Consider the following 14,939-nt stretch of genomic DNA (forward strand, 5'->3'; position numbering starts at 1 on the left):
CATAACTACACCGTAAAGATATAATAAATCTATGGAAAGACTGACTGGTTCTTATGTTCCTTCAGATTCTTTGTTTCTATGTATGTCCTTCCCATCTCTATTATGTATTGTACATACTTGAAAAGTGGGACTCATAGGTGGCCCACAGTAGTGGTGCCAAAACCTTGCACAGTGTGTATTAGATGGTGGTCTGAGAGTATGCATGTGTGTTAGGCTGTGGTGTGACAGTAACAGTATATTATTCTGTATATGTATGTATGTGTGTTAGCTAAGGCTGCAACAACTAATCGATAAAATCGATAATAATCGATAATGAAAATCGTTGCCAACGAATTTCATTATCGATTAGTTGAATTGATTTTTATCGATTATAAAATTAGGGTTTTTTCAGAGCAAATGCTCTGAAAAATTCCCCTTGTTTTATAATCCGTGTGACACAGCAGCAGCTCCTACTTACAGTTCCTCCCTGCAGTCACTGCCGATTCGCAAGCTCACTTCCTTCTTCCAGTCCCTCCCTGCAGTCACTGCCGATTGGCTGCAAGGAGGGACAGGGGGAAAGGGGCGGGGACAATCAGCAGGGACAGGGGAAAAGAAAGGGGGCAGGGTCAAATTGTTGATTGGTCCCACCCATTTCCTATACCGTCCTAATGGCTCAAGAACTCATCTAACTGGTGAGTATAAAATATCTGGGCTGCTGAAAGTTAGGGGCAGTTATAGTTAATGGGGTTTTTAGGGTTAATTTAGGGGCAGTTATAGTTAGTGGGGTGTTTAGGGTTAATTTAGGGGCAGTTATAGTTAGTGGGGTGTTTACGGTTAATTGTGGTTGATGGGGTCTTCAGGGTTAATTTAGGGGCAGTTTTGGTTGATGGGGTATTTAGGGTTAATTTAGGGGCAGTTGTGGTTGATGGGGTGTTTAGGGTTAATTTAGGGGCGTTATAGTTAATGGGGTGTTTAGGGTTAATTTAGGGGCAGTTAAAGTTAATGGGGTGTTTAGGGTTAATTTAGGGGCAATTGTGGGGTGTTTAGGGTTAATTTAGGGGCAGTTGTGGTTGGTGGGGTGTTTAGGGTTAATTTAGGGGTAGTTGTGGTTGATGGGCTGTTTAGGGTTAATTTAGGGGCAGTTGTGGTTGGTGGGGTGTTTAGGGTTAATTTAGGGGCAGTTGTGGTTGATGGGGTCTTTAGGGCTGATTTAGGGGCAGTTGTGGTTGATGGGGTCTTTAGGGTTAGTTTAGGGGCAGTTGTGGTTGATGGGGTCTTCAGGGTTGATTTAGGGGCAGTTGTGGTTGATAGGGTCTTCAGGATTAATTTAGGGGCAGTTATAGTTAATGGGGTCTTCGCTTCAGGGTTAATTTAATGCTGAGGACTGAGGGTTAATTTAATTAATTAAATAAAGTTAACTTAAGGTGCGGTTAGAGGTAAATGGGGGCAAACTGAGGGGAATCTAAATCCTGGGGGCAGTGAAGATTAACCCTGTATTTATTTATAAAAGTACTGTGTCTGTGAAAGAGTCTGCAAATATATGAGTGCACTATGGCGTATCAGGGGGGTATACGGCATACCTTGGGAGGACAGAGTGACATATCTGGGGGTATAAGGCATATAGGGTATATAAGGCATCTGTGGTGAGGGCAGTGTGGCATGTCTGGGCTCAAATGTGCATAACTGGGGGGGGCAGGTTGGGAAATAAAAACAAGAAATGCATTTTTTTATCAAAGTTTTTTTATTCCGCTGTTTGTTTTTTACATCCTACGTTACTTTATTAAATTATCTTAAATAAATGAAAAATTAAATTGTTTTTATCCGATTAATTGATTAAGCAAAAAAATAATCGGCCAACTAATCGATTATGAAAATAATCGTTAGTTGCAGCCCTAGTGTTAGCAACCCATTCCCCTGGGCCAGAAGGTGCTAGCCCTCCCCTGCATATCAGAATATTGAGTGATATATATTGCAAGGAACATGAACAAAGCAAAGTTGTATCCTTATCATACAATTTAGAGACTGGAGGGATGTTACTTGGCTTAGAATGAACAGGCCATGATGATAGTGAGGCTCCTAACGCTGTGCTGGATGCACACATATGTGTGGTTGCTGCACATATTTGTGACTGCTTCATGCTCCATAGCTGGCAACATTGGAGGAACAAATGGGTAATATACACCCATGTCAGATGGCCCTCCCGGGCCGGTCAGGTGGAGATAAGACCCTCAATTGTGATGAAGGTGTCATAATAGTGTTATTGGTCCATATGCCACGTCAGGTGGATAAGAAGTTGGTCCTCACCTAGCCATGGACTGCAGCAATATGCAGGCTCTTTTCTGCATCCAGTCCTGACATGATGGATGGTGAGGGGCTGCAGCATCCAGCCATGCCAAGTTGTAGTCATCCACATGGGGGTTGCGGTGTGAATCATATCTTCTCCCTGAGTGGTTTTGTAGCCATCTGACTACAGTAGGGCTGGGGCTCTGACTATGGTAGCTGATGTTCCTATGATGTGAACTCAGGGGCTGTATAAGTAAAACATGTGTATTACAATCTACAAATAGCAATAAGTAATCAGCTTCACTTTAAAAATAGGTCAGATTTTTGATAGCACAGGATTTTATCTAAGCTTTTACCTAGGACTAACTGTATATGCAAGTTGGGAACATATTAGTTAGGTACTAGGCTACTACCATAAGAGACATATCGAAGAATCATGGTTCTGGATGAAAGCTTAAGGAATGTGAATCGGTATCATCTGGAAGAGGTAGAGTAATCTAGCCAAAATCTTCATCCTAATCATACTCATACCTGAAAATAGTCCAACAGTGGATGCCCTTCTATACTTTCATTGGAACCACCCCCAAATATTTAACCAATCTGGATTCTGGAGAAAGAAGATGGAGAAAGCTATGTGGAGGCTCTTAGAAGGGAAACATTTAGCACCACTGACTTCTTAAACTTGATTTTAAGATTAGAAAGGGGCCCATAGTACACCAGTTCCTTAAAGTACTTATCTGATGCATTAATATTGGGGATTCCATCACACTATATGGTCATTGCTTAGCCCGTGCCCAGATCAAATGTTGGTCCTATCTAATCCATACTGCTGAGTCAGTGGCACTGCTTTGCTTTTTAGCCCACTGAAAGTCTTCTGAAATTTAAAGTACATGTCTGAAGTCTCAGTGGGTTAAAAAGCAATGCAGTCCACTGAATCAGCTCCTAGGTAAACCTAGTTTAGTGGTGGAAACAATGCGTTTTCTCACCTCTACCAGGCTGTCTAGGACTCATGCCAGAAGCATATTTAACAACCATCCCAATGTGGCTCGGCGGCCCTCAGGCCCGTCCCCATTCTTAGGCCCCTCACTCGAGTATTCTAATGATGTTCGCACACAGTACAAGTAGAAACATTGGGCAAATCAAAAGCTGTCAATGACAAACATGTAACTTGTGTTACTCAAGGCATTATCAATGCTGGTCATTTGCTGTTCCATCTCAGTAATATTGAACTTAAGTGAACCTTCCTCATGAGACATTAATATAGTTTGAGAATTTAAACATGTATGGGATTGACTATCCGGAACATTCCAGAGGACCAAATAAGAATGAACATTTTTGCAACAAGAACGAGAAGACTAGATTCGTAAATGTTTTTTACTTGGAGTCAAATTATATTATTGTTCCCTCTGGAGATTTAATTACATAAAAGTTTTAACCACTTAAGGACTGGACTGGTTTTCAATTTTTGTACCCTTCATGTCAATGGCTGTTTTAACATTTCTGCCGAGGGCTTTCTTTAGATACCATTATTGATCACATCATTTAATTTACTATAACAAACAATGAGAAATAAAAAAAAACAAAAAACTTTTTCTTACTTTCTTATTAGCTACAAAAGCTTATTTAAAAACTGCTAAATAAATTCTAATATTTGTCCTGAGTTTAGAAATACCCAATGTTTTATGTTTTAAGTTATAGGGCAATAGGTATTTCTATTTCAAAACCATTTTCTTGAAATCCTGCGACCATGTCCTATTTGGGACATTTTTTAAGTCAGCCAATTCAGTTTACCCCTATGAAACCATACATTTTTAAAAACTAGGCACCACAGGGTATTTCAAATAGTGGTATTTTAACATTTTCCATACACTAATTCTACCCCTAGACTTTCTGCCAATAGGGCCAATGTGATTGCTCCAGGAGCGATCACATGGTGCCCCTACATATTCTTTTGGTTTTGCTGAATACCCCAATATCGATCATTTAACCCTATGTTGTGCCAAGCACATCAATTGTCATTAACTGTTTTTCCGTGACATGCCTGGCACATCAATTGTTGTTAAGGGGTTAAGGAGCTGTTTGAGTTTCTATGGTAACAGTGCCAGCTTTTGTGTTACATAACAAGTGTTCCCAGAAAAAATGTGAATGAGATGAAAAATGGCATGATTGAATAATTATTTTCAGATAGAGTTTGGGGATTCAATCGTATTGAATCCTGCAAAAAATCAATAAGAAAACTGCCAGGTTTGAACATTTACATGTGACGACAGAAGATATTTATACAAAAATTGGCACTTCAGTTCCAATTACTGTCAATAAATCTGTTGATTCACTTCAAACAAGCTGCAACTGCAAATTCTGCTAATGTGTAAAAAAAGTAAAAGAACAAGTAAGAACAAGGGAGTCAACGTCTTAACTGAAAGGACAAATGCAATTGTGTGTTATATAACCTGATGGTAACTACTACATTTTTTACTTATATTACAATTTGCTAAACTTATTCACATAAATACCATCAAAATATGTAAGATACAACTGTATTTTCAATTCACACAACCATTCTAGAGTATGTAAAGAGACTAACGCTGATGGTCTATAGTAATACCAATGTAGCTTAAACAGTTTTCCGGATCTGGACAGCACTGGTGCCATCAAAGCATAATCCAAGATCGGTACTTACACAATCAGATAGGACACGCAGAACACAATTGCCCTACATGTTGTACACAAAGAGTACATGCGCTATGAACATAAAATGTGCACATTCCATATAAAAGACACCAAATAATACTTTTCTTTAACCTGTTTCGGCAGTGATTCAAGGTATCATCCAATAGTCACAAATACCAAGTACAGTGTCCGAGAGTCTCCACTAGAGGGTGCATGCACGTGAAAGCACAAATTCAAATGGTTCAAATTATTACCTACAGTCCCCTTGCATTTTGATTGACTTGTTATATCATTTGCTCTCCTTTTTGGCACAGAAAAATGGCTACTAAATTCAAAGAAACCACAGATGGCACAAATGCCTCCAGCTTCTCACTGCAAATTAGTGTCAGCTCTCAACTAATCCCAGGGGAGTATGATTTAAGTATCATATACACTACCGACAAAAAGTTTGGGGTCACTTAGAAATGTCCTTGTTTTTCAAAGAAAAGCTAATTTTGTCCATTAAAATATCATCAAATGGATCAGCAATATAGTGTAGACATGGTTAATAGTGTAAATGACTATTGTAGCTGCAAATGGCTGTTTTTTAATCAAATATCTTTATAGGTGTACAGAGGCCCTCTATCACTCCCATCACTCCACGTTGTGTTCGCTAATCCAAGTTTAAGTTTAAAAGGCTAATTGATCATTAGAAACCTCTTTTGCAATTATGTTAGCATAGCTAGAAATGTCCTTGTTTTCAATGAAAACAGGTAAGTAAACCCAGACTTTCGAATGGTAGTGTATTATGAAAAAGAAAATAAGGAAATTTGGTAAATATGATACCTTGAATGGCTAACTCAATTATATTAGCTTGCAAGCTTTCTAGACTAGTTAAATAATTTGCCTAAAATATCCAAGTAATTTAAAAAGCTTGCAAGCTAATGCAAATCATATAGTGAGTAAAAACACCTTTACCAAAAAAAGAACCTAGAAAATAACTGCCCAATCTAGAACCCTTTTTGAATAATTGTTGTACTGTAATTCTTTAAGATAGCTTTCTGCCTTCCCATACTTCATTGAATTCACTTTCTATGCTTGGCTGTACTACATCCACTAGAAGTCTATTCCAGGTATCTACTATCATTTCTGTAAAGAAGAATTTTTCTTGAAGGTAAGCATCTGTTGACCATCACATTTCTGTCCAGCCTGTTTCATGGAAGTTTAGAAACTCTACCCAAAACTTAGCAAATCTGATATTAACAATTATGAAGAGATCTCAAGCTTAACATGTGACACCATGTTAACCACCGGTACTCCACAGCACCCAATCAGTTAAGAGGCTTACAAAACGGTAAATTACTCCATACACATTTTAACTATACACACACTAAATCAATTCCATATTTTACGCTTATATATTCAATTGGTTAGGGTAACTACTATATCCTTTTCCTAAGAACAGAAGTGTTATGCTAAAATATGTAACTACCCACACTTAATATAAAATATGGGAAATATAATGCTGTATTTTATCCAATTAATACAGGATTTCCTGGTTAAAATCTCAGCTATAAAATGCATGCTTTACACCTAAAAGTTACTGGAAAATCCTATACAAAAACAGGTGTTGTATTGTAAATCTGTATAATACACTCTTTTAACTCTTACCTGCAACTCTTTGTAAAACTATATATATATATTAGCAACATTGATAAGAATGAGATGAAAGATCTAATTATGAGTCAAAACTATAATTTTGCTGAAAGAAAACATTCACATAAAACCCATCTATGGTAGAAACCAAAATAAATGTTCTTAAACTTACCTTTGCAAGTCACGCGCTCAGATCAGCATTTCCATGGTTAAAGACATCCACTGGTTGCCTTTACTTTTCATATTTGAAATTTTATTTCAGCCAAGACCTCTTACAATGTGTATATGATTTTGTCTTGTTTTAAATGCAAAAGGTCATGTTTCTCTGGAGTCCATCTAGAGTCCTTCTAAAGTGATGAGAAAATCTGGCAAGTGTCTGTCGAGTGATTTGTGCTCTGTGTAGTTCCATCTTTACTCTCTTTACTCTCGAATAGAGATTCTCCACATTTTGTTTGCAGCAGTCATGCTCTCTATGTTATTTGCCATGTTTCTGTTTGTTGAATAGATTATAATAGCAGGGGAAAGAATTCTTTTCATTCTAGAAGAAAAGACATTTGGAATGGAGATTAATGAACTATTTAGAACGAGAAAGGCATGCAGCTATTTTCAGAACCAAACAGATGATAGAACCAAGAAGCCTGCATAAAAAATCAAATCAAATAAGTTTATTTTTATTTAAATGAATGGCATATCTTGCAGATGCTTTGCAAGCCATTGCTCTTTTATAGCCATAGCTGGAATGTGGTTCAGTAGAGTAAATTTTCTGTTAACTCAGCAATCTGAGATTTAAATACATAATCAAGCAACAGCCTAGGAATGTAGGCCTATTTTAGTGTATGTGGGCCATTACATTTCATGTTTATTGCCAGTGCTAGTGCCGCCATGTAAATACCATCTCAACACCCTCATCCATTTGCTCTTGGTGACAAACCTATACAAATCACTGATGGGTGATCTACATCAGGGAGTGTCAATCTCAGTGTGTGAGAGCTAGGATTCTATTAACAGGATTCCTGGATTTAAAATGTGATGTCATCATCAGCACACCATTTGTTTTTTTCAGACCACAAGGACTTGACAATCCCAATATCTATGGCTTGAAGAGTTTAGACCACCCATAAGAACCATTCAGTCTATCTAATCTTCCTGAGTTTCATGATGTAAAGACTCCAACCAATCTTTGGTATCATCTTAGATTCAGGATACCCACATGCACCCACATGCCTGCCTCTATAATGTGCATTTACAGTCTGTGGACCAGTGTTCCCAACCACCACCCAAAGTAATGAGCAGTGGCCAGGCATTCCCTACTTTGGAACTGGTGGATGAATCTATTACTTTCACCATTACTATTCTGGGCACTGGGAAATTACTGTTGGGAAAAATGGTTTAGGCCACGTACAAAAAAACACTATATTTCATCCATATAGCTGTTAACAATTTCGTTACTGCTATGCTCAAAAGGCCTTGACTTTACATATCAGTATTTTTTACTCAATCGTCCCCTTCCTCTTAAATCAAATGTGAGTTGGACCAAACTTTTTTTATAAATAGCCTTTACTTATTCACCAGTAAAAATTCTCATTCTCATGAATAATTCTGCAGGAAAATGTATATAGTAAAGCCACTAAAGGATATATTATATATATGTGTGTGTACGTGTGTGTGATCATCCATATTATGACAAAATTAAGAGACTTGTTTTACTGACAATAATTGTTTCTATTAATCTGGGCTTTGCTGTTATCTACATTAGTTATTTGTAAATAGATTTTCCTTATAATAATTTCTGTTAGCAAAATATTGTATATTATCCACAATGTGTCAAAACATAGCAGTAAGCTACTCAGCCCTGTAGCTAGCAAAGTTTTACCTTGTTTACCATTCTACTTTAACTCCATTTTTGCTGTCCCACATAACAATGCAGGCTGCTGTTCGGACCACAGCTTATTGATCATGTAATTGGAAAAAGGTACACATTTCTGAGATTAGTAAGATTTAGTGGCTGAGCAGTGTCATCCATACGTGCATACAATTGTACTTAATTATAGACTGACGTTTGACGAGATGCTTAAGATAACTCACTTTTGATAGATGTAAGAAAATGTTTGTCAGGTACATTAATAAAAACACGAGACATTATAACCGTATTAACAGTTTCCATGTTATATTAGTCTGCTGTAACAGTAATGTCTAAAGTGCAAGTATCCACAAATTAAACAAAACAATTAATTTAATGGTGAAAGGATGTCACAAAATGTAATGAATCAGCTTTATAATGTCTATTGACATACATTACCAACACCTTACATGTTGCTGACATGAAATTCCTATTTCTGCACAAATTTTAACTTGATAGTGCATACAATTGTATATATCATTAAAACATAAAGTTTCTTTTTAAGGGTTAAACAAACAATACACTACCAGTGGTTTAATGTTTTATGCCTGCAATGGATTACCAGGTAAAATGTTTAATATGCATATATAAAGCACACAATCTGGACAGACCTACAAATAAATAAACCATATTGTTCACATATTTTAGAATTTTTATTGGAATAAAAAAAAAACCCTTAAATAAAAAAAAAATTCTCTTAATGTCCATAATATAACTGGTAAACTTTAACTAGTAAAATTAAAAACTCTACAACAAACTAAGGAAAGGTGAAATTGAAGAAAAGCAAAGTGCCTATGGCTCAATTTCACATTAAGTATAAAGAACAATTCTAGAGCAAGGTGCTAAAAGTGATGCAGTTACCATGGAAACTAATGGACTGTCCCTGCTGTTTGCGCCACACTGAGCACCAGAATAGCTCTTTAAACACTCAGCATACGTCTAGCATCGTTTAAAACCCCCCAGGTACCAGCATTGGGGGCTACATGCTGTGTTTACAAATGGTAGATTCGTAATTACTATCTGAAAACACACGTGCATTAAGAAAATACAAGCACTGCCTCTTATAAAATTAACAGATTAACATAACTCATGCAAATGCTCTTGAAAAACATATGCAAAAAACCCCAACATTTACAGAAAAGCTGCTTCCTACAACCACTCAGCTCACTACTTAACCACTTTACAAACTTTGGAGTTTTTGATGACTTCTTGCCCTTGAGAGCTCACCTTTTTACCTCTTGTGACAAATGGCAGTGTGACAAAAAAAATACAACAAACAAAAAAAAAACACAATAATCTGAAAATACCTTTGTAAACCCCAAGGAAGACTGTGGACAAACAGATTATGTGATAGATTTCTTCCTCCCCATTTCTTAGGCTGCCTCTTCTCTCTGTGGCTGACAGCAAATGCTCTGAGACTCAGTCGCATATTTAATTAGAAGCAAGCAGCTTGCACTATCAGTGTGCGAATCTACCTCTCCAATCTCTTGTGAGTCAATCTTTCCCCATCTCTGATTTTCTTTTATATTTATGCTAGAATATTTAATTGTAGACAAAAGGTTACTCTGGCTGTATTCACTGCACAGAGGCAGAATAATCTGCTTTAAAAGGCTTGACATTTCAGGCTTTTCAAAAAGGCTGAAAAAATTATATCCCTGCTTTTGTTAATCAATGAAGTAGAACTCTCCTGAACAAAAGAATTAAATTGCTTGGTTGGTTTAATAAAACCAACAGAAATAGCTGCTTCCTCTGGGTTTTATTGTGTAGGCATGGCACATGCTTCCAGAACTGTAATTCCATATGATTCAGGGGCAAAACTCTAATTTCTGCACACAGTTGGGTTTTAAAATCCTTTTCAGACACCATCCATTCTGGCTGGTTCTCTGAGGACAGATTTATCATTAAACTTGACTCCTTTTTTTTTCACTAAATATTGCAGCTTTTACTAAAAAAAAAAATAATTTGAGGGAGGTTTAATTATAGGGAAAACTATTCTTTCCTGTAATGTAACCTCATCAAGCCTCTGATATTATTACATTTAGAAAGAATGTGTATATTTTTACTCATTTTTTTTGTTATTTTTTTTTCAGTTTTATTTTTATGTTAAATTTTACCAGTTTAACTAAAGGAGGTACTTGTTTTGTGTGTGTGGGGGGGGGGGGTTAGGTCTAAAATGTAGCGTATTTACAGGTCATCAAGCAAAAACACCATGCAATGATGGATAAAATCCACAATGATTATTATTATTATTTATTTATTGTTTTATACAGCGCCATCAAATTCTGTAGCGCTGTACAATGGGTAGACAGGACATAACAAGTAGTATGTAACAAAACAAATTGACTATCAGAGACAACAGGTGAGGAGGGCCCTACTCAAAAGAAGGGAATTCTTACCTGTGTTGCACTATAAGGTTTAAACAAAAAAAGTAGCAATCCATTATTTAATATTTCCCTCTTACATGATTATTTCTTGAATGGACAGATAGCTGTCACATCAACCACCTCAACAAGTGTCTCTCTCATCTATACTATACATGTACCAGTGTTTAGTCTTAGATAAATGATGTATATATTGTTAATGGCCTTCTATAGATCATTGTATGTATAGTCCTAAGGCTTGAATCTTGTGGATATTTAAGACTAGCCCTCCTCTTATCTTATCTTGGTTTTCCCAGTTGAACAATCAGACCTTAATAGAATTATAAGTCACTTTCATTTTTATGACCAATACTCCTTTCAATGATTCACTAGAAGGCTGGCGATTTTGGCTGTCAAAGCCTCAGACATTCATTTATGTCTCAAGTTTATTTGGCGTAGAACTTTGCAAAGGCGCTCGGGAATATGTCAATTATGCATATGTTACAGGCAGACCAGATAGAACAAATGGCATTTCTCTGCCATCAAACTCTATGTTTCTATGTTGAGTGTAACAACAATGAAGTCAGCTCATATTATTTGATGTTAGTCTTTCATTTAGATTACTATGCAGCTTCAGAAACTGTAAAATATTTTATTGTTTTATGGGATATATGTAATTATGGCTACTGTTGCCAACACCCAACTGTGCAAATGATCCATAATTATAAGAAAGTGTAAATGCAGATTGCTGGTTTGACTCTGATCCCAGCTAAATAACATCTAAACCACACCGGAATAAAAGCTTGCATTTTTGTGAAGAATGGATTACGATTAGTTATCTATACAATTTCATATTTTTTATGGTTTTAAGTGCATATGCAAAACCGCAGAAACATAAATAAATACAAGGGTTCATATTGGGTTTGCCCAATTAAATAACTTTAATGACAGCTAGCTTGTAGTTTTTCAGGTATGTTAACATTTTTTTCCCCTCACCGGGGAATTCTCTCTGACAGCCGGGGGAAGGTCTGCGCGATGGACGCAGACAACCCCCGCTGCTAACCGCACCTCCTTCCGGCTGCAGCGTAAGTTGCCTACGCGAATCACGTAGACGTCTACACGCTGACCGGACAACACAGCGGGAGTCAGAAGCACCGGTAAGTTTTTTTTTTTGGGGGGGGTGTTAAATGGGGGACATAAGGCATTTCTGTAGGCAGAGTGCTCTATGAAATGCCTTTTAACCCCCTTAATGCCACTCTGCCTCCAGAAATGCCTTTTAACCCTCTATACGCCACTCTGCCTCCTGAAATGCCTTATGCCTCCCTGTATGCCACTCTGCCCCATAATATGCCTTTTAACCCCCTAAATGCGGGAGTGGCATATAGGGTTATAAGGCATTTCTGGAGGCAGAGTGGCACATAGGGGATCAAAAGGCATATCATGGGGCACAGTGGCATATAGAGGGTTAAAAGGCATATCATGGGGCACAGTGGCATATAGGGGGTTTAAGGCATTTATTGGGCAGAGTGACAAGCCTGGGGGCAGATGTGCATAACTGGGGGGCAGGTTGGAAAATAAAAGGAATTAAAAACAAAATACTGTATTGGCTCGGATATAGGCCGCCCCCGTATATAGGCCGTACCCTAAAAGTTTGGTGCTTTTTTAAAGAAAAATTTTTTTTCTTTAAAAAAGCACCAAAAAACATGCTGCCACTCTGTCCTCTCCCCCCCCCGAGATATGCTGCCACTCTGTCCTCTCCCCCTCCCCGAGATATGCTGCCACTCTGTCCTCCCCCCCCTCGAGATACGCTGCCACTCTGTCCTCCCCCCCCCTCGAGATATGCTGCCACTCTGTCCTCCCCCCGACTTACCAGAGCAGACTCCCGGGTGTCTTACGGGGCCGGAGGGGGACATCTATGCACATCGTGTATACAACTCCCGGTGCCAGCACTCAGCGGAAGTGCCGGTACCGGAAGTTGTATACGCGTATTGCGTAGATGTCTTCCGCCGGCCCTGCAAGACCCGGGAGTCTGCCCTGGTAAGTCGGGGGGGTTAGAATGCATCGTGCGCACGTTCACCGGCAACGGCGCATCGCCGCTGCCGGTGAACATCCGTGCGATGTGCTTAGACAACCTCCCGTGCCGGTACTCCCCCCCGTGGAAAGTGCCGGCAGGGGAGGCTGTCTGAGCGTATCAGACAGTAGGATACAGGTCCCCTGCACCGCTGCGGGGGATCTGTATCCTGACCCCGCTGCCTGCCCGGCGCCCGGGACTGCATGTCCCGGGCGTCGGGCGCTAGACCCCGAATATAGGCCGCACCCCCACTTTAAAGACTTAAAGTGGGGGAAAAAAGTGCGGCCTATATTCGGGCCAATACGGTATGTTTCTCAATCATAGCTTTTATTAAAAAAAATAGTTTACATAGTTTACATGAATTAACATTTACTGGTAAAACTTTTTTCCTATAGCGTCGTCTTATATTCAGGCTTTTTCTTTTTTTCCTAAATTAATATTCGGATTTTGGGGGGTCGTCTTATAAGCAAATACGTTAAATACGGTAATACTGAAAACAAAGTTATTTAAAAGAGAGAAATTATTTTGACAGCAGGCAATAAACAGTATAAATAAACTTGTTGCTCTCCTAAAAAGAAATAGAGCTGAAAATGTAAGAGGGAGACTGAGAGACGGGGAAGTGTTTGAGCTGCATGGATTATCAGAGAGAGTGATTATGCATATGTACATATGTGTAAGTGTATATTGTTAGAATGGCTGTGCATGCATGGATTGTGCGTGCATGGATTGTGCGTGCATGGATGCATATATGTGTATGGTGTTGGAGGGACTGTGTGTGTATGTATGCATAAGTGTTTCATGTTAGAGTGGTTTCGCTATGTATTATAAGTGTATGGTGTTAGAGTAGCTGTTTTCCCCCTTGTATATATATATATGTATATATATATATGTATATATATATAGTGAAGCCGTGCGCACCGCGGCATAGCAGCGAGACAGAGGCCTCGCACCCCCACCACAGGACTGCACGGTAAGTGACCTACAAAGGGGGGTAGGGAGAGGGTAGCTAGTGAGAAGGGGGGTAAGGAGAGGGTAGATAGTGAGAAGGGGGGTAGGGAGAGGGTAGCTAGTGAGAAGGGGGAGGGTAGATAGTGAGAAGGGGGAGAGGATAGACAGTGAGAAGGGGGGTGGGGAGAGGGTAGACAGTGAGAAGGGGGGTAGGGAGAGGGTAGATAGTGAGAAGGGGGGTAGGGAGAGGGTAGATAGTGAGAAGGGAGGGAGAGGGGGTAGATAGTGTGAGAAGGGGGGTAGACTGGGGTGGGGGGGCTCCCTTTACAGATTCTCGCACCGGGGCCCTGAGGCTTCTAGTTACGCCCCTGGTGTAAATGTATCTGTATGGTGTAAGAGTGTGTGTATGCATGTACTGTATGTGTAAAGTGTTAGTGGGGATGTGCATATGTATGTATGTTTATGGTAGGAGTGGCTGTATGTATGTATATATGTGTAAGTGTAGCATTGCCCCTTACCATCATCATACCCCCAACTTCCTTATGAATTCCAGTATACAACACCAATCATTATCCCCAACCACCATATCCATCAAATTCCTCCCCACCATCATTTCCATCCCCTACCATTATCACCCCATATTGCTCTACAATCATCCTCCTCCAACTTCATGCTCATCCCATCCTTTACTTTTTACCATCATATTAATTCCCTTACCTTAGCATGCCCCCTGCATATTCATACAATAGTCAACAATAATTTAACTACTTAACACATGTTAAGTTTTAGGATAGGATTCCTTTTATTTCGTACAAATCATTTTTGTTAGGGTTTAAGTACCCCTGGTAATGCCTATAACATAGAATCTACTGGTGAACCAACTAAAAATTTTCATTAACACATACAATTTAACACAGGGGCATAACTAGAAACCACAGGGCTTTGTTGTGAGAATAGCCCCCGGCCACAGAGTTCTGGTAAGATCCCAGATGGATCTACCTGACCCATTTGTTCCACACTGCTTAGAGGTCTTGTTTTCTGCAAAGTTCATGTGTTTTGGTGTTTCCCTATCTGGGGCAGTAGTGTATGATGA

General features: G+C 39.0%; 1 long non-coding RNA gene across 1 annotated transcript in view; it reads right to left on the bottom strand.

Annotated features, from left to right (window-relative positions):
• Positions 1-9,955, bottom strand: part of LOC128484649 (uncharacterized) — a 209,814-nt gene extending 199,859 nt beyond the window's left edge. Inside the window, exons 1-2 of the long non-coding RNA XR_008351183.1 lie at positions 9,775-9,955; positions 6,740-7,105 (exon numbers count right to left, since the gene is read on the bottom strand). This is a non-coding gene — a long non-coding RNA (uncharacterized LOC128484649). The remainder of the gene's footprint in view (positions 1-6,739; positions 7,106-9,774) is intronic.
• Positions 9,956-14,939: the final 4,984 nt, after the last annotated feature.

Source organism: Spea bombifrons, chromosome 3, assembly GCF_027358695.1.
Source record: "Spea bombifrons isolate aSpeBom1 chromosome 3, aSpeBom1.2.pri, whole genome shotgun sequence".
Classification (NCBI taxonomy): domain Eukaryota; kingdom Metazoa; phylum Chordata; class Amphibia; order Anura; family Pelobatidae; genus Spea; species Spea bombifrons.